Raw genomic sequence first — 19,573 nt, forward strand, 5'->3', positions numbered from 1 at the left:
TTGATGTTAAATTGGGGATTTTTTGGGGGAGGGGTTTCTTAGTTTTTTTTTAGTTACATGCCCAATTCATTGATCTGCTTTCTCTTTTTTTATTATGTATGCATTTAGAGATATAGTTGTTCCCCAAAATACTGCTTTGGCTGCATCCCACAAATTTTGGAACGTTGTTTCATTGTTTTGTCATTTTCTTTAATGAAATAATTGATTATTTCTACAATTTGTTCTTTGACCCACTCATTCTTTAGGATTAGATTATTTAGTTTCCAATGAGCTTTTAATCTTTGTTTCAATGGCCCTTTATTAAATGTTAATTTTATTGCATTTTGGTCTGAAAAGGGTACATTTTATATTTCTGGGGTGTTTTTGCATTTGGTTGTGAGATTTTTATGCCATGATACATGGTCAAGATGAACGTGCCACATACAGTTGAGAAAAAAGGTACACACTTTTTTATTCTCATTCAGTTTTCTTCAGAGGTCTGTCGTATCTAACTTCTCTAATATTATGTTCATCTCTATGATTTCTTTCTTATTTATTTTATGGTTAGATTTATCTAGCTCTGAGAAAAGAAAGTTGAGGTCCCCTATGAGTATAGTTTTACTATTTCTTCCTGTAATTCCTTTAGCTTTTCCTTTAAGAATTCGGATGCTATGCCATTTGGTGTATATATGTTTAGTGTTGATGTTGCTTCATTGTTTATAGTTCCTTTTGGAAAGATGTAGTTTTAAGTTGTGGTATATGAATGTAATGGAATACTATTGTGCTATAAGAAATGATGAGCTGGCAGACTTTAGAGAAACCTGGAAAGATTTGTATGGACCAATGCTGAGTGAAGTGAACAAAACCAGGAGAACATTATACACAGTAACAGCCACATTGTGCGATGACTAATATTGATATTCTGAACCCTTCTCAGCAATACAAGAATCTAAGACATCTCCAAAGGCCTCATGATGGAAAGTGCTATCCACATCCAGAGAAAGACCTATAGAGTTTGAATGCAGATCGAAGCATACTGTTTGCTATTTTTATTCTTCTGTTGTGTTTTGTTCCCTCTTTCTGGTGGTTTCTCCTATTGGTTCTAATTCTTCCTTACAACATCATTAATGTGAAAATATTTAATAGGAATGTGTATATATAGCCTATATCAGATTATGTGCCATCTTGGGGAGGAAGGTGGGGAGGGAGGGGGAGAAAAATTTAAAACTCAAAAGCCTATAGAAGTGATTGTTGATAATTCAAAATAAATTAATAAAAAAAAGAAATATGTAGTTTCCTTCTTATCCCTTTTAATTGGGTCTATTTTTGCTTTTGCTTCATCTGAGATCATGATCGCTGACCCTGGCTTTTTTTTTTTAACTTTAGCTGAAGTATAATAGATTCTCCTCCAGCTCCTTATTTTAACTCTGTGTGTCTCTCTGTTTCAAGTGTTTCTTGTAAATAATATATTGTTGGATTTTGGTTTCTAATCCATCCTGCTATCTACTTCTGTTTTATGGGTGAGTATAGTTTTACTGTTATAACTTGGCCATTTCACCACTGAAAGGCATTCACTTTGTTTCTATTTTTTTGTAACCATACAAGCACAGCTATGAATATTATGGTATAATACTTCAGATAGAGATCCTTTGTCTCTCTCTGTCTCTGTCTTTCTGTGTCTCTCTCTCTCTTCCTAGAGGACATATGCCAGATACTGAGTGAGGTTACTGGGCCAGAGTACAGTTAAGTGACTTTTCTCCCATAATTCCAAAATGATTTCCAGGAAGGTTGGACCCAAGCACAATTCCACCACCCAAAAGCATTTATGCAAACATTTTATGAAGGTACCAAGTGTTTTTGAATGACAAAGTACACGAATCAAAATCTTTCTATGGATGAGGTGAAGGAAAGCCCACGTCAAGTTTTAGAATCCTCAATTTAGACCTTAGAAGAGATCCCAGAGGCTTGTTTTTCAGACCAGTCTGTTAATAAATATTTATTAAACACTTACTAAGTGTCAGGCACAGCATTAGACCTTGGAGATACAAAGACAAAAATTAAACAGTCTTTGTCCTCAAGTTTACATTGTATCTGACCTGGGCCTAAGGCCCTGGAAGAGTCAGGTGATTGAAGAGTGTGGGATACTAAATATACCTGCTAGCCACTCTTTTTTTTCCCAAGTATGTAGCTGTTTGCATGTTGTCTTTCCCATTAGAATATAAGCTCTTTGAGGGCAGGGACCATACTTTTGCCTTTCTTTGTATCTCAGCCTTTATCACAGGGCGAACAGAATAAACCTAGATAAGTGCTTGTTTACTGACTGGCTAACACTGTAAGAACTTAATAAAGGTTTATAAATTCATTGATCAGTTCATTGATTAAAGTTGGAAGGAACCTCAGAGATCATCTGGTCCAAGGCCCTCATTTTATAGATTAAGAAACTGAGACCCAGAGAAGTGAAGAGATTTGCCCAATGTCACACAGGTAGCAAATAGCAGAAATCAGAATCAAACCCAGACCCTAATCCAGAGCGCTGTGGTACAGGCCTGTACAGGTGAGCCCTCAGAGGTGGACACCTTGGAAAAGAGCAGGCTTCCAGCTCTAACAAGTCAGCAATAGGCAGAAATTTCAGGGGAGTAACAGATCTCCTTTGGGGATCATGTTTTCTGTCTCCCTAACCGTTTAATAAGAGGATATCCCTGGAGTTTACCAATGATACAGTTGTCGCTCTGACCCATGGTTTTCTCCACTGAGAGCTAGAATCAATCCATTCCTCATCCCTCCAAGGATTTGGGGAGCCCAAGAAAGTAGCTGCCAAAGAGGGGCTCCAGAAAATATGGAACACATGCCTATCATTCAGTTCTGTGGTTCAATGGACAGAGCTCTGGACTTAGAGTCAGGAAGCTTATTTATTCAGTTTTTTCAGATGTGTCTGACTCTTCATGACCCTGTGGGGTTTTCTTGGCAGAGATACTGGAGTCATTTTTGCCACTTCCTTTTTCAGCTCATTTTCCAGATGAGGAAATTGAGGCAAACAGGTAAATGGTTTGTCTGGGCTCCCATAGTTAATAAGTGTCTGAGGCCAGATTTGAACTCAGGTCTTCCTGACTACAGGCCCAGCAGAGTATCCACTGTGACCTGAGTTCAAATCTGACCTCAGACACTTACTTAGCTGTAGGACTCTGAGCAAATCTCTTAATCTTTTTTTCCAGCCTCAATTTCCTCATCTGAAAAAAAGGATATAATTATAATACATACTTCCAGGGTTGTTGTGGAGATCAGATGAAATAACACTTGCTCTTAAAGGCAGAGAGCTATTATTATTGTTAATTAATCAATCCACAAACAATCACTCAATCCTATGATAGGAATACAAAGACAAAAGTGAAAGTCCCAGATCTCAAGGGCCCACCACTGAAAAGATGTTGGAAAAGATCCATGGTGTGAATGTCAGCAGCCCCCACTGAATCCCCATTGACGCTCAGCTGGCCTAGGAGACAGTTTGATGGAGCTGGGGTCTCATTAATGTGGGACGGTGTAACTCAATGACTACCACCACGGACTATTGGTCCCTCCACAGACTCTCCAGAGAGGTTCCACTCAATGTGCTAGGGGCCCAACTTGAGCTCTCTTGCCTTTTCCCAGACACCAGTGGGATATTGGAGCTGTCCGTTGGATCTCCCTCTTGGCCTGTGCCCAGCTCACATTCTTTTCTGGTCATAAATCTCTCTAGTATCAATATACCAATCACCCAGCATTTCACTTTGTATTCCCAAATACAAAGAAAAAAGCAAAGACAAGCCCTACCCTCAGGAGCTTACATTCTAATTGAGAAGACAAAATTGTAAGTCTACAAGAGAGAAGATAGCTTTGGTATGGAAGGCGCTGGTGGGGGGAGAGGGAGAGATTATTAAGTATCTGAGTTGGGATTTGCACCCAAGACTCCCTGCCCCAAGTCCAATGCCCTATCCACTACAACCACCCTGCCTTCATCTACCAACCTGAGAATGAGGGCATTTTCAAAGGACATTCAAAGTCTTGAAGACCAAGCTTTAGGAACTGAAAGGTTATTATAATTATTGTTTTTTTAAATGGAAAGCAAACAATTTCCATTTCCTTGATTTCTATGGCCCTTTGATCAGAATCCTGCCCTCTGTTTTCCATCCCCCAGCTGTAAAGGGGATTGTGGGGGCCCAAGCCCCAATCCGGGCTTCTGTCTTTGTTTTACAGGGTAAAACTGCGTGACAATGATCTCCTCTAGAGTAAAGAGTTTATTTATACTGTAAATGCAGATGGCTGAGTAACCAAACAAGGGCCTGGCTTTTATTGTTTCCAGTACACCTGCAGACAAGGAGTGGGCCTCGTTCTCTGGCTGCCCCAGTGGCCCTTTTATGTATCTCTTCCCGTAACATTACAGGGAGTAATTCAGGCATTGCATCAGCCTGGAAGGGAGTTTCAAATCCCCATCTCACTGGTTGTACGTGGCACATCTGCTGTGGGCATGCCTGGTGTGCCCATGGGGAGAGAGTAGGCCCTGTTGTCTGGAGCCTGAGAGCCTGTCTCGAGCTCAGCTGTGTGTCTGGTGGCTAGGCTAGGGGTTCAGCTGAGGCAGTGAGAGCTGCTGGTGGCTGGGCTGGGGGTCCAAATGAGGCAGTGAGAGCTGCTGGGGGCTGTACTCATGGACAGCAGTCTCCCAGAAGAGGTGCTGCTGGGCTCAGGGCTAGAGGGCCCTTGTTGAAGGATTTCCTCCAAGAAATACATAATTGGGTGTCCTCAATGTCCCTGTATGGCAGGAAAAAAAATTCTAGGCCTTTCTGTCCAGGGAGAAAAAGGAGACTCAGGTGGTACCTCATGTCCTAGGAGTTAGAGCTGGGAGGACCTTCAGAAGTCAGCTAGTCTAACTTCTTTTTACAGATGAAGAAACTGAGTCTCAAAAGGGGATGTGGAGTCATAGGGAAGAATGAAGATAAGCCTCAGACACTAGCTAGTCTAACTCTCTTGTTTTACAGAGGAGGAAACTGAAGCCTAGAAAAGTAAAGTGACTTGGAATCATAGGGTCACAGGTTAAGGTAACAGGACTTTATGTTCAGTCATTTCAGACTCTCCATGACCCCATTTGAGGTTTGCTTGGCAGAGATACTGCAGTAGTTTGCCATTTCCTTCTCCAGATCATTTTACAGATGTAGAAACTGAGGCAAACAGGGTGAAGTGACTTGCCCAGGGTCACACAGCTAGCCAGTGTCCAAGGGCAGACTTGAACTCCGGTCTTCTGACTCCAGGCCTGGTGCTCTATGCACTATGGTGCCACCTAGCTGCCCTACAGGCACCTTAGTGGTTACTTAGTAGAGTTTCTGCATTTTGCAGAAAAGGAAACTGAGGCCTAGAAAGGTTTCAACCTGAAAAGGACCTAGTTCAAAACCTCTCATTTAGCAGATGGGGCCCAGACAGTGCTAGGAAACACTCAAGATCACAACGCTAATAAGTCACAGAGCCAGAATTTGAATCCAGGTCCTTAGACTACAAATCTGGGGGCTGTTCTGTGTTTCAGAGCCCATGGCCACCTATCAACATTCCAGTGCTTAGCCTGGGTGGTACTTAGGGTGACTCTACAGGATGGATGGAGACAAGAAGAGTCAGAGAAAAAAAGAGAGAGGATCACCAAAAATCATTCCTCACACTTAGTCCTCCCTCTGATAGAAGAAGCCAGGACATTTCATCTTTCCAAGAATCCTGAGGATCCCTCATTTTCCAAGAACAAGTTGAACCCCTCTAGGGCCATAGACCAGAATCCAAGGCTAGCCAGTAGCCATAGCCCATCAGGCAGGACTCGGTTTCCTTGAAGTCCCTTCCTAGGAGAATTGGAGAGATTGCCCTTTTAGTTGTCCTCTCCTGCACTCCCATCTTCCATCTCTTCCTATCTTTTGCTTTGCCTACACCTCCCATGCTTCCTCTGAACATGTCCGAGTCTCCTTACCCTTAAAACAAAACCTTCACGAAACCTATCATGCTTTGGAGCCGTTGCCCTACATCTGTTCTCCCTTCCTCAGATAATGTTCTAGACAAAGCTTTACTCACTTGCTCCTCTCACACCTCAGTGCTCAGCAGTATGGCTTCTGACTCCATCACTCAACTGAAACTGTTCTCTTTAAGGACACAGAGGATCCCCGGATGGCCAGATCCTATGACCTTTTCTCAGTCCTCAAACTACTTATGTCTGTGAGACAGTCAATAAAGATGTATTAAGTGGCTTCTGTGTGTCAGGTACAGGGCTAAGCCTTGGGGCTACAGAGAAAGAAAGAAAGAAAGAAAGAAAGAAAGAAAGAAAGAAAGAAAGAAAGAAAGAAAGAAAGAAGAAAGAAAGAAAGAAGAAAGAAAGAAGGAAGGGAAGGAAGGAAGGAAGGAAGGAAGGAAGGAAGAAAAAGAAAGAAAGAAAGAAAGAAAGAGAAAGAAAGAAAGAAAGAAAGAAAGAAAGAAAGAAAGAAAGAAAGAAAGAAAGAAAGAAAGAAAGAAAGAAAGAAAGAAAGAAAGAAAGAAAGAAAGAAAGAAGGAAGGGAAGGAAGGAAGGAAGAAAGGAAGGAAGGAAGGAAGAAAGAAAGAAAGAAAGAAAGAAAGAAAGAAAGAAAGAAAGAAAGAAAGAAAGAAAGAAAGGAAAGAAGGAAAGAAAGAGAGAGGGAGAGAAAGAAGGAAAGAAAGAAAGAAAGAAGGAAAGGAAGGAAGGAAGAAAAAGAAAGGAAGGGAGAAAGGAAGTCCCTGCCTCTAAGTAGGTAGTGGAGGAAGAAGCCCAGCTCAGGAGGGAAATGAAGAAGTCCTAAAGAATACATTGGATACACCTAATCACCTTCCCCTACAAAATATTCTCTCTTCCCTGAGTTTTCATGCTGCTGCTCTCTTCTGGTTTTTCACCTACCTGTCTGGTTGCTCCTTCTCAATCTTCTTTGTTGGATCTTACCCTATATCATATTTACCAACTGTGGGTATACATACCCCAAGGTTCTGTCCTAGACTCTGTTCTTTTCTCTCTATATATTTCCTTGATGATCATACAAGCTTCCATGGCTTTAATGATCATTTCTACGCTGATGACTCTTAGGTCAATATATCCAGCCCCAGTATTTCTCCTGAGCTCCAATCCTATATCACCAATTGTTCATTGGAAATTTTCAACTGATAAACCCAAACAGAATTAATTCATTTTCATTCCCCTCTTCCCACTTCCCCATTTCTGTCCAGAACACCACCACCATCCAACCAGGTACCCAGGTTCACATCCTAGGCATCATCTTTGTGACTCCTCTTTTCCCCTCACTGCCCAATATCTGATCGATTGCTAAGTCCTGTTCTCCACAGCATCTTTCACATCTCCCTTAGCCACACTCTGGGAATGCCTTCCCTCCTCACCTCTGCCTCTTAGAATCCCCAACTTCCTCCAAGGCTCAGTCCAAGTGCCATCTCCCACCCTTGACTTTTCTCAATTCCTCTGCCCACCCCTCCAATTTCCTAGCGCATGTTTTGCTTTGATGTATCTGTGTGTACATCATTGCCCCTGTGTATGATCAAAGTTCCTCAAGGGTGGGGATTCCTTCTTCATTTTCTGTCTATCTCCAGTGCCTAGCAGAGTGTCTGGTACACAGTAGGCATCTAATAAATGTTTGTTGAATAAATATATGAGTAATCTAGATGTTCAAACCACGAAGTGATGGAATCATATCTGTGCATTGGAAAAATTCATTTGGAAGTTGCTTGTAGAATTAACCTCTCTTTGCCTCAGTTTCTGCATCTGCAAAATGAGGAAGTCAGACTCTCTTTCAATTCTAAATCTATTGGTCCCATGATCCTTAGGCTCAGGCATCCTATGATCACTTAAGCTCACTGGGCCTGTTTCCTTAACTTTAAAGGGGAGCTTATAACATCTTCTTCATATGGTTGTCATGAGGCTTAAATGATATATATACACACATATACATAATACACATATATGTATAATATACATATATACATACATGTATACATATAAAATCTCATTTGAGCTTCATGACAGCCTTGTAAATATGTTTATATATGTGTGTATATATATACACATAGTATGTGTGTACACGCACACACACACACAGTGCTTGGCAAACTTTAAAGTGCTATCCATAGAAATGTCAGTTGAGAGGTACCTTGGCTAATAAATAGGGGCCCATCCTTGGAGCTGTTCAAGTCCTACATCTGATGAATACTGGTGATGTGATTCTGGGCAAGTCACTTAAACTCTGCGTCCTTCCCAGAAACTCTCTAAGTCAATAAGCATTTATTCAACTTTTTCTATGTGCCTGGCACTGTGCTAACCACTTGAGATGCTAATATAAGCCCCAAAAAGGCAGTCTGTGCCCCAGAGGAGCAAAGACCACACACAAAAGGGCAGCTGAAAAGTGGAGGAGGAAGCCCCTGTTACTGATGAAGACCAGAGATGAAGGATGGCTGCCCTGGATCCTCCCTGAACATAGAGGCCACAGACAAGTTGCTAGGCAATGGTAGGGTTTCCCCCATGAGTGAAATCACAGGTCTGGACCATAAATGTCAGTTATTATATGGCCCTTACTGTCAAAAGTTATTATTATTGATCTTGTATGCCTGGTCAATGGCCTTATCCACTCATTCTCTGGTACTCAAGCTTCTGTGTAGGCAGCCTTCTCCCTAGTGGGCCTCTAGCTCTGGTTAAGTTAGAGGTCCCCTGGGCCTCTCCTCAACCCTAGCATCCTAATCCTCTCCCGTAACCAAAAATCAACTAAAAACACACGTCTCTAGTGAATAAGCAGCCTAAACCTAGCAACAGAGACGGCAAAATGTTAGAAAGTCCCCAGAGGCAAAAAGCTAGAGAAAACGAGAGATGGAAGAAGAGGTAAATCACAGGCTGAGACAGGTAGAAGGGTCCTCTAATGGACTTTGTCCAATGTACCCTTTTTACAGGGGAGGAAATTGAGACCAGGAGAGAGAAATTACTTGTCCAAAGTCACACAACCAGTTAGATTCAAACCCAGACCTTTTGACTCCAAAGTAGATAAATATCTAGATAGATAGACAAATAGATAGATGGATGGGTAGATACATGGATAGATAGATAGATAGATAGATAGATAGATAGATAGATAGATAGATAGATAGATAGATAGAATAGATAGATGGAGCAGAAAGATGGATAGATAGATAGATGGATGAATGGATAGACAGACAGATGGATAGATGGCTAGGCAGACAGACTACATAGTGCATTTATTAAGCACTTACTACATGCCAGTACTAAGCAGTAGGAATACAAAAACAAGAAGACAAGAATAAACAAAACAAACCACAGTTCCCCAGGACCCCAGATAGGAATCCAAGGCTAGTCAACAGCCACAGCCCATTGGGCAAACCTTGTCTCCTTGACTTGGAAAGAATGCCATCCCACAGTCTGTGTGTTCTCTGGAATTCCATGTGGCTCTCACTGTGCCCTGTTCCTCCCCTCCCCACCCTAGATGCCCAACCTCACAAGGTCCTCCCAATACTGTCCTTGCCATAAAGGGCCCAACCCCGTCTCCCTGGGCAGAAGTATGTCCCCAACAATCACAACATGTCACTCCCAGATTTTTTGCCTCTGAAAGGAATCATGGGGAGAGCTCCACCACCTTGTGTGACCTTAGACAAGTCACTAAGGAGCACAAAAGGGCCATAGATTTGAACCTGGAAGGGACATTAGAAGCCATCTAGTTCAACCTCATCAATGTACAGATGAGGAAACTGAGACCCAGAGAAGTGATGCAACTTTTGCAAGAGTCACTAAAGTGGTCAGGGCCAGGATTTGAACCCTGGCCCTCTGGGTTCTTTCTGTTGTACTCCAGCGCTTAACACATGTCCCGGCACATAGTAGGTGCTTAATATATGTTTATTGACTGTACCATGCTGTCTCTTCATTAATCTATCTGGGCCTCAGTTTCCTCTTCTGTAAAATGAGTGGTCTGATAGAGATAGCCTCTGAGGTCCGCTCCAGGTGTAAATCTATGAGCTTATGATCATCTGACTTGTGTGGCCTTAAGCAAAATGCTTCATTTCCCTAGGCCTCAGTTTCCTTATCTGTAAAATCAGAGTGCTGGCTCCCGGTCTCTTCCACATAGTGATGTACGATCTTATGGCCCTGGCTGGCATCAGTACCTCGTGTTCTGGGATGCCGAAGGTGGCAGCATTTATATCCAGTGCACCCCCCTCAAGAAAACCTTTCAGAATCTGGGCCTCCCTGGAGTGTTACATGCCACAGGGGTAGGGGTAGAGAAGGGGCACTTTGTCACCCATCCCCACCCCCACATTACTGATGCCCCCAAAAAAGGCCCTGGGGAGGTGCACTGGAGGCAGAGGCCTGAGAACACGCTGCTAAGGTCTCTCTCACCCACCCAGGGCATCCACCTGTGCTCCAAACAAAGAGTTCCAGGAGGAAAAAGCTTTGTAGAAACAAAACCAGGGTTTGCATAGAATTCAAATAACCCCAGACAGGTTCATTTGCATTTCAAATGGTGCAGATGTAGCCTTGGGGGATTATCTGATTTTAGTGAAGAAAGCTTTTCCTGGGATGACCCCAGAGTATAAGGAGTTAAGATGCTAGAGAACAGAGGATCAGACCCGAGATTTACAGCTGGAAGGGTTATTTGTTAAAAGATGCCTAAGATCACACAGGTAGCAAGCAGAGAGCTGGGGTTTGAACCCAGGTCCTTTGATGGCAAACCTAGCAATCTTTCTACTGCCTTCAGATGCCTTCTTCTCTCTGTCTATGTCTCTCCCTCTCTCTCCTCCTTGTATCTTCCTTCTCTGTCTCTGTCTCTGTCTCTGTCTGTCTCTATCTCCGTCTCTCTCCCTCTCTCCCTGTATCCTCCTTCTTTGTCTCTGTCTGTCTGTCTCTGTCTCTCTCCCTCTCTCTCTCTCCCTGTATCCTCCTTCTTCTCTGTCTCTGTCTGTATTTCTCCGTGTCCCTCCTTTCTCTCTCTCTCTGTCTCTCTCTCTCTCTCTCTCTCTCTCTCTCTCTCTCTCTCTCTCTCTCTCTGTCTCTCTCTCTGTCTCTGTCTCTGTCTCTCTCTCTCTCTCTCTCTCTCTCTCTCTCTCTCTCTCTCTCTCTCTCTCTCTCTCTCTCTGTCTCTCTCTGTCTCTCTCTGTCTCTCTCTCTCTCTCTCTCTCTCTCTCTGTCTCTCTCTCTGTTCTGTCTCTCTCTCTCTCTCTCTCTCTCTCTCTCTCTCTCTCTCTCTCTCTTCTTGTGTCCCTTTCCTCTTTGTCTCTCTGTCTCCCTTCCTCCTCTCCATCCTTCTTTCTCTCCCTCCCCTCCCCCTCTGCCTCTCTTTCCCCCCCCACTCTTATTTGTTATAGTTCTAGAAATGCTAGCAACAGCAATAAGGCCAGAGAAATAAATTAAAGGCCTAAATATAGGTAAAGTGGAGATAACACTACACATTCATTGGTGATATGATGATTTACTTAGAAAATCCTTGGCAATAAGCAAAGATACTAATTGAGATGATTAATAGCTTTAGCAAAGTTACAGGCTACAAAATAATCCCTCAAAAATCAACAGCATTTTTATATAATAATAGTAATAAAATCCTAGAGGCACTCATAGAAAAGGAAATACCCTTCCAAATAACTACACAGTGCATAAACCATCTGGGGGTCAATCTACCAAAAAAAAGAACACAAAAGACTTGTGTAGATTCAATTACAAAGTGCTCCTTAAAGAAATAAAGGACAATTGAAACAGCTGGAGGAATTGCCAGTGCTCATGGATAGGCCTTGCCAATGTTGTCGTTCATCCTCCATTCTTGAAGAGGACCAGTGACATCACAAAGGTGATGTCTTTGTGTGTGGATTGGATTTCAGTAAGGCAGAGCCGTGCAGTCATTAGTCTCACTCTCTCCTCTAGTCACTGGAGTCCAGTGGTGAGATAAAAGTCAAGATGAGCAGCGATAAAATAAAAATGACAATACTACTAAGGAAACTAATCAAATTATCAATGGGATGCTTTACACAACTCGATAAAATAATCACAAAATTCATGTGGAAAAACACAAGATCTAGAATACCAAACTGAAGGAAATGAGGAAAAGAGGTAGGGACAAAGGGAGAACAGCACTTTCAGACTTCAAACTATATTAGAAAGTATCAGTCATCCAAACCGTCTGGTATTGGTTAAAAAATAGAGATCAAAGGAACACATTAGACAAGGAAGGGGAAAAGGGAAAGGAACAAACATTTGTTAAACTTGCCTTGTGCCAGGCTCTGTGCTAAGTGGTTTACAAATATCTAATCTGATACTCACAACAACCCTGCAGGGTTGTTATATTTTTTTATATTATACATATTTTACAGTTGAGGAAACTGAGGCAGGCAGGTTAAGTGATTTGTCCAGGGTTATGAGCTAGTAAGTATCTGAGACTAGATTCGAACTTGGGTCTTCCTGCCTCTGGGCATAGCACTCTATACACACACACACACACACACACACACACACACACACACACACACATGCACATGAACATATACACATGTGTGTATATATACAAATACATATTGATACACATATACATGCATTGTGCTGCCTACCTGCAGAATGTTTGACAAAGCAGAAAATGCAAATTACTAAGAAAGAACTTAAATTGATTTTTAAAAAAAGGTAAGCTGGGAAAAATGGAAAATTCTGGCAGAAACTGGGCTTAGTAGGGCAGCTAGGTGGCGCAGCAGATAGAGCACCGGCCCTGGATTCAGGAGGACCTGAGTTCAAATCTGACCTCCGATGCATAACACTTACTAGCTGTGTGACCCTGGGCAAGTCACTTGACCCCATTGCCTAACTAAAAAAAAAGAAATTGGGCTTAGACCAACATCATATACTACATTCTATAACACATTCTAACTTGATACATGATCTTAATATTATTAAAAATCATATTATTTTTAAAAATTAGAAGAAAAAGACCAGAGCTATGAGTAGGAGATATCCTTAACCTATTTATTTATTTATTTATTTATTTATTATTATTATTTATTTTTGAAGGCAATCAGGATTAAGTGACTTGCCCAGGGTCACACAGCTAGTAAGTATTTGAGGTTGGATTTGAACTCAGGTCCTCCTGATTCCAGGGTCAGTGCTCTATACACTGTACCACTTAGCTATCCTGGGATAGAGGTAATTTAAAAAGACACGACTTTGATTATGAGAAACTGAAAAACTTTTTTTTAAACAAATAAAATTAATTCACCTAGGATAAGGAAAGAAGGGGTTCAACTGGGTGAAAAATCTTCATATCAAATTTCTCTGATAAGAGTTTGGTATCCAAGATATATAAAGAATTAACATATATACATATCATATATTCATACACATATATATATACATAGATATGTGTGTATACATACATACATGCTCCACTTCACGTCCCCCTCTTTCCTGTCCAGTCCAGTTAGTCTTACTACTTACAATTCACAAATGCTATCCCTCATTTCTGTCCCCCACCCCGTGCCGGGAATATGCTCTCTCCTCACCACAACCTTTACAATTCCTAGTTTTCTTCAAAGTTTACTGTAAATGCTACCTCTCATATAGGGTCTTTCCTGACTGCATCACCCTACCCCAACTGTTAGTGCCTTTTCCCATCCCCAAGACTCAGTTTGAACACCACATTGGACAGGAAGCCTTTCCCAGTTGGCTCAGTTTCTAGTGCCTTCTCCTCTGAAGTTACCTTGTATTTACTCTGTATGTACTGGTATGTACCTATATATTATACATATAGTCTCCCCCATTAGAATGCAAGCTTCTTGAGGGCAGGGGATATTTTTGCCTTTTCTTTAATAGTGAGTGCATATGTGTGTGAGTACATGTTTCCTGATAGAATGTAAGTTTCCTGAGGGCAAGGACTGTTTCCTTTTTGTTTTTGTATCCCCAGTGCCTAGCTCATTGAATTTAATAAATGTTTGTTGATTGGCTAATTGTCTTAGTGCTCATGGAATGTTGGGTGTGTTGGGTAGATCTTCTGTGGAATTCACCAGAGGACAAAGATGAGGAAGATGAGAGAGTATGGATGGATTGTGGCACTCCCTCCCAATGGAAGTGGTGCGTACCCGTGACGACATGCTCCTCCCAAGGGTAGCTCATCTTTGCCATGAGTTGTTGGGGAAGAAAAGGGTAGTTCATTGAAGAAACCAAGTAATGTTGAGGGTTGAGTGCATCTTATGCAGTTAGTTGCCTTAGGGAAGCAGTGAAAGTTGTCAGTTGGAAGATACTTATTGGAGTTCAGCAGAAAGGCATATTTGCCATGGAGCTCCCTACCTTCCTTCTTGAAGTCATGACTCCCCCTCTTGAAAAGCAGGGCTCAACTTAAAGCCAAGAGAGGGAGGAGTAAGCAACAGTGCATCTATGCCCATTGTCAGCGGTGCTGGGCTTCTATGAGATGTTGGTCAAAGTCAAGGTCAGGGAGGGTGAACTTCAGTAGAGCAGCATGAGGCAGGCTTTGAAATTTGAGGACCTGGGTTCGAATTCTATTTCAGTTACTGTGTGACCTTGAGCACTTATTAAGCACCTACTATGTGCCTAGCACTGTGCTAAGCACTAGGGGTATAAATATGAAAACCAGGACATTCTTTGGCTTTGAGGAGTTTACATTCTAATATGGGAAGGAAGGTGTTTCTCCTTTCTAGATCAGTTAATCAGTGAGCATTTATTAAGTACTTACTATGTACCGGATACGTACTAGGGATGCAAAGAAAACATAGCCATCAAAGAGGTTACATCGTAATGGGGGAGACAAGGTGTATATATGGGGTGAGGGGGGTGTACCCCAAGCATGTGAAGACTTGCCCCAGTGGAATGGGTGGATGAGAATAACGTGTCCCAATGGTCATGAAGGCAGCTGAAGCAGGTGCTGTGGAGCACTTAGAGCTTGGTCTGACGTTGAAGACACAAAGGTCATCTACTGCATCCTAGGCGGTCACCAGTTATCTTGACTTTTGCCCTGCTACTAGACTTCAATGATTCTGGAAGAGAGAGTGAGGCTGACAGCTCTGCCTCACTTAAATCCAATTCACACTTGAGTCAAGACATCATCCTATGATGTCACTAGTCTTCTTTGAAAATGAAGGATAAGGGGGTAGCTAGGTGGCACAGTGGATAGAGATCTAGCTTTGGAGCCAGGAGGACCTGAGTTCAAATTCAGCCTCAGACACTTGACACTTACTAGCTGTGTGACCTTGGGCAAGTCACTTAATCCCGATTACCTCACCAAAAAGCAAAAACAAAAAAGAAGAAGAAGAAAAAGGATGAACAATAATAAATAGGTGTATAGAAGTACTATACAGAGTAGATACACAGTATCTCAGGTTCCTCTTCTGTAAGACAAGGGGACTGGACTACATAACTGAGGCTCCTTCCAATTCTGAGTCCTACAATCCTATGATCCTTTGGGATGAAGGTAAGGGGGATGCTGGCAGATCAGTGACTGGTATGTGACAGCTGAGCAAATAAGGCAAAGAACTGGGAAAAGGTCTTTGGAGGTTGAAAGAGAGAAGGCTGCAGAAGGCTTTTCTGGAACACCTGTATTAGAAGGTAGCTATGGAGTTCAGCAGACAGCAATGTGCCCCAGGTGAATACTGCAATTCTACTAAGATCTGTTATTTTCTTTGGGGTGAGTCCTTCCTCTAGCAATACTGTTCTACTAAATGTAGTCTTGGAGACTCACTGGGTATAGAACAATTACTCCTCTATGGGCAGCCTGGTGATGGTGATGGTGATGAGGAAGAGAAGGAAGAGGAAGCAGTTAAGGGCATACTATGTGCCAGGCACTGTGCTAAGTACAAATATAAGTAAGCAAGATAGTTTTTGCCCAAGGATTTTATATTCTAGCAGGGCAAGACAACACCTAAAGGGGAGGTGGCATGGTGGAGGGTGTAGAGTGTATGGTTTGGAAATGTTGGAGAAGTGACTCAAAAACCTGCTTCAAGCGAGATGAGGTAAAAGCCCACCTATCAAAGACCCGCATCCCAAGGGCAGATTCAAAGGTTTAGTTAGAGCTTCTCTGAACTTGGACAAAAGACATGCAGGCCATTTCTGGGCCCCTACTAGTGGTTTTTTCATCTTGATAAGACCTACTTCCCAGAATCCAAAACCACGAGGAGGTTGAGAAGATTTTAATGAGGGCTATGTGTGGTTTGTGGGTATCTGACTCCAGTGCTCCATTTTAGACTACTGGTCCATGATTCCAAATGGAGGACAGTCAGCCAGGAGCCATTAATTAAGTACTTCCTATGTGTGCCAGGTACTGTGCTAGGTTCTGAGGATACAGAGACAAAGAGGAAATAGTCCCTGCCCTTAATGAGCTTACATGTTATAAGTGGAGATAACATACAAGTAAATGCAAAATACGTGTTAAAAAATGCCAAGGGGTGAAGGGAGGGGAGGGATGAGGAGAAAATTTGGAACTCAAAATCTTGTGGAAGTGAATATTGAAAACTAAAAATAAATTTAAAATTCTTTTTAAATACCAGGTAACTTTTGGGGGTGGTGGTGAAGGGGAGGAGACACCAGTAGTCTGGGGAGTGGGTGGGGGCGTAAGGAAAGGTCTCATGCAGGCGATATCATTTGGGCTATCTTCTGAAGGAAGTAAAGGATTCTAAGAAGAATATGTAAGGAGGTAAAGGCATTCCAGGCATGAGGGGCCACTTGTGCAAAGGCAGGGTATAAGGAGCTAAAGAAGACCTGTTTAGCTGGACTGAAGACTATGTGAAGGGGGGAAATATATAGTAAGCCTGAAAAGGAAGATAGGCTGGAGCCAGACTGGGAAGCGCTTTACATACCAAACAGAGGAGGTTCTGTTTTATCCTAAAGGTACTAGGAAGAAAGTCAGTTTACCAGGCTTACAATTCCTTCAAAACTCATTGAACATTTGTTAAGCACTTGCCATGTGCAGATTGCTAGGCTAGGTCTGCTTGGACTCTCTGTCCCTTCTAATCCACCCTTCACACTCTAGCCAAAGTGTGGCTCCATCTTCCATGGAGATATGATTAATTAATTCAATTCAAATCAAGAAATATTCATTAAGCACTCACTATGCAAAAGCAGACCTGACCCTAAGGAGTTCACATTTAAGTAGGGGTGGGAAGGAGTCAGGGAGAAAATATTGAGGCTGGTAAATAAGTAAGACTTGAACAATAATGGAGGTACATTGGATCACCGAGATGAAAACTTTAAAGGCAAGAATACTGACTATCCCTGAGAAGACAATGACTCCAATAGACAAGCAGGTAAAAAACTGGAACAAATGGTTTCCAAAAGAAGAAATACAAACTGTCAACAACTGGGTGAAAACCTGGGCCAAACAACTAAAAAGAATAATAAAAAATTAAAACAACTCCAAGATTTTACCTTACACCCATCAGACTGACAAAGATGATAAAAAATAAACATGGGAGGATATGCAAAAAGGCAGTCACACCAAAATACCATTAATAGAATTGTGAATTGGTCAAAACATCCTGATAAACATTTGGGAATTACTAAGAAAAATTGCTACGTTTTTAGTGTTGTTTGATGGAATATTTTCCCCTCTCTTTCCTTTGTACCCCTCGTACTTAGCACTGTGTCTGGCACATAGTAGGAGCTTAATAAATGCTTTGGCGACTGACTGGCATTCCATTATTAGGTATGTAATCCAAACATGTTAAAGGCAGAACGAAAGGACCCGTATGCACCAAAATATTCAAAGTAGAACTTTTTTTGTGGCGGTAATGAAGTGGAAACAAAATGTCCCTCAGCTAGGAAATGACAAATGGTAGTATATGAGTGAAATGCAGTAATATTGTGATAGAAAAAATTCAGTGAAGCATGGAAAGATTAATTTGAGCTAATATGAGTGAATGAAATAAATAAAAGCAAGGGAACATATGTGTATGTATATATAACTCACGTATACAAGTAAGGAAAACATATACATACATGTGATTATATGTATTTTTTCCTTACTTATGTTCATTATATGTGTGTGTATAGTACATAAGTAAGGTAAATCATAGATAGGTGATTTTCTTTACACATGTACATGTACTTATGATTTTCCTTACTTATGTGCATATTTTCTACTGCCCTTCTCTTCTGTCCCTCCTCGAGGGCAGGGACTGTTTCCTTTTTTTTGCCTCTGTATTCCCAGCACCAAGCAAAGTGCCCAGCACAGAGTAGGTCCCCTGTAGAGGCTTGATACATTGAATGAAAAGGACCATGGTATCTCAGCCTCATCAATGTCTCCACAAAGAGAGGTTGCAGGTATCAGAAAAGAGGCGCATCCAGCTGTAGGATTGGCAAAAGATAAGTTGTTAGTCCAGGAAATGGTTTTAAAAACATTCTCACTAATTATGGTCCTCCTCTCCCCATCTAGTCTGTGCAGAACAATAATTACAGGGAATGGGGGCAAGAGAGGAAAAAAATATTTGTCCTACTGACAGCTGGAGCACACAATTATTAAGAGGGTGGTGGTAGAGAGAGACAAAGAGAGGAAGGGGAGGCCTGATTATAGGGCTGCAATTGTCTGGAGTTTTCATATTTCAGGATAATACCTTCTCTCGTTCAGAAAAAAAAAAAGGAACAACAACCCAGAGGCACCTCGTGGTTTAGAGTGAACACCATTCCATAAACTGGACAGTTCCCAGGGAGATGTGAAGGTGAGATATTGATCAATGCATCATTTTCAGAAGAGTAGGTTCTGAATGACTGGGGATAAGGAGGATAGCGATAGTTGATACCCCAATACAAACTTCATGTTTACAAAGCATTTTATTAGAATGCAAAGTCAGAGGACCACCTAAGATGGTGGAGTAGCAGAAAAAAGTACAGGTGAGCTCTTACCCCCAAAGTGCTCTATAAACATACAGACAAGGAGAAAGCAGTGGGAGAACAGGTGATGCTAGAATCTGGACTGATCAAAAGCAGGGGGGAAATTACATTAAACATTTTCATCATTAAAAGAGAGAAAAAGTAGACTAATGAATTGGACAGGCAACTTAAAAAGCTAGAAAAACTACAAATTTATAACCCTCAGTTAAATGTTAAAATAGAAATACTAAAAATCAAAGAAGAAATGAACAAAAATTGAAAGAAAAAAATGAATTAATGAATAAAACTAGAAACTGGGTTTTTTTTTAAAGAAAAAATTAATAAACCATTGATTAATTTGATTTTTTTAAAAGAGGAAAATCAAATTACCAGTATCAAACATGAAAAAGATGAATTAACAACAAATGAAAAAGAAATTAATGAATTTATTAGAAGCTATTTTGACTATTTATATGCCAATAAAACTGACAGTTTAAATTAAATGAATAAATATGTACAAAAAATACAAAATGTCCAGATCAATAGACTAAAAAATAAAGAACTTAAATGGCCCAATCTCAGAAAAAAGAGATCAAATCAGCCATAAAGGGAAAAAAAACCCAGGACCACGTTTACAAGTGAATTTTATTAAATTTTTAAAGAACGATTAATACTAATATTATAAAACCTACTCGAAAAAAATAGGAAGAGGTTATGTACCAAATTCCTTCTATGATACAAATA

This window comes from Phascolarctos cinereus, unplaced genomic scaffold (assembly GCF_003287225.1).
Source record: "Phascolarctos cinereus isolate Bilbo 61053 unplaced genomic scaffold, phaCin_HiC Scaffold_726;HRSCAF=1367, whole genome shotgun sequence".
Lineage (NCBI taxonomy): Eukaryota > Metazoa > Chordata > Mammalia > Diprotodontia > Phascolarctidae > Phascolarctos > Phascolarctos cinereus.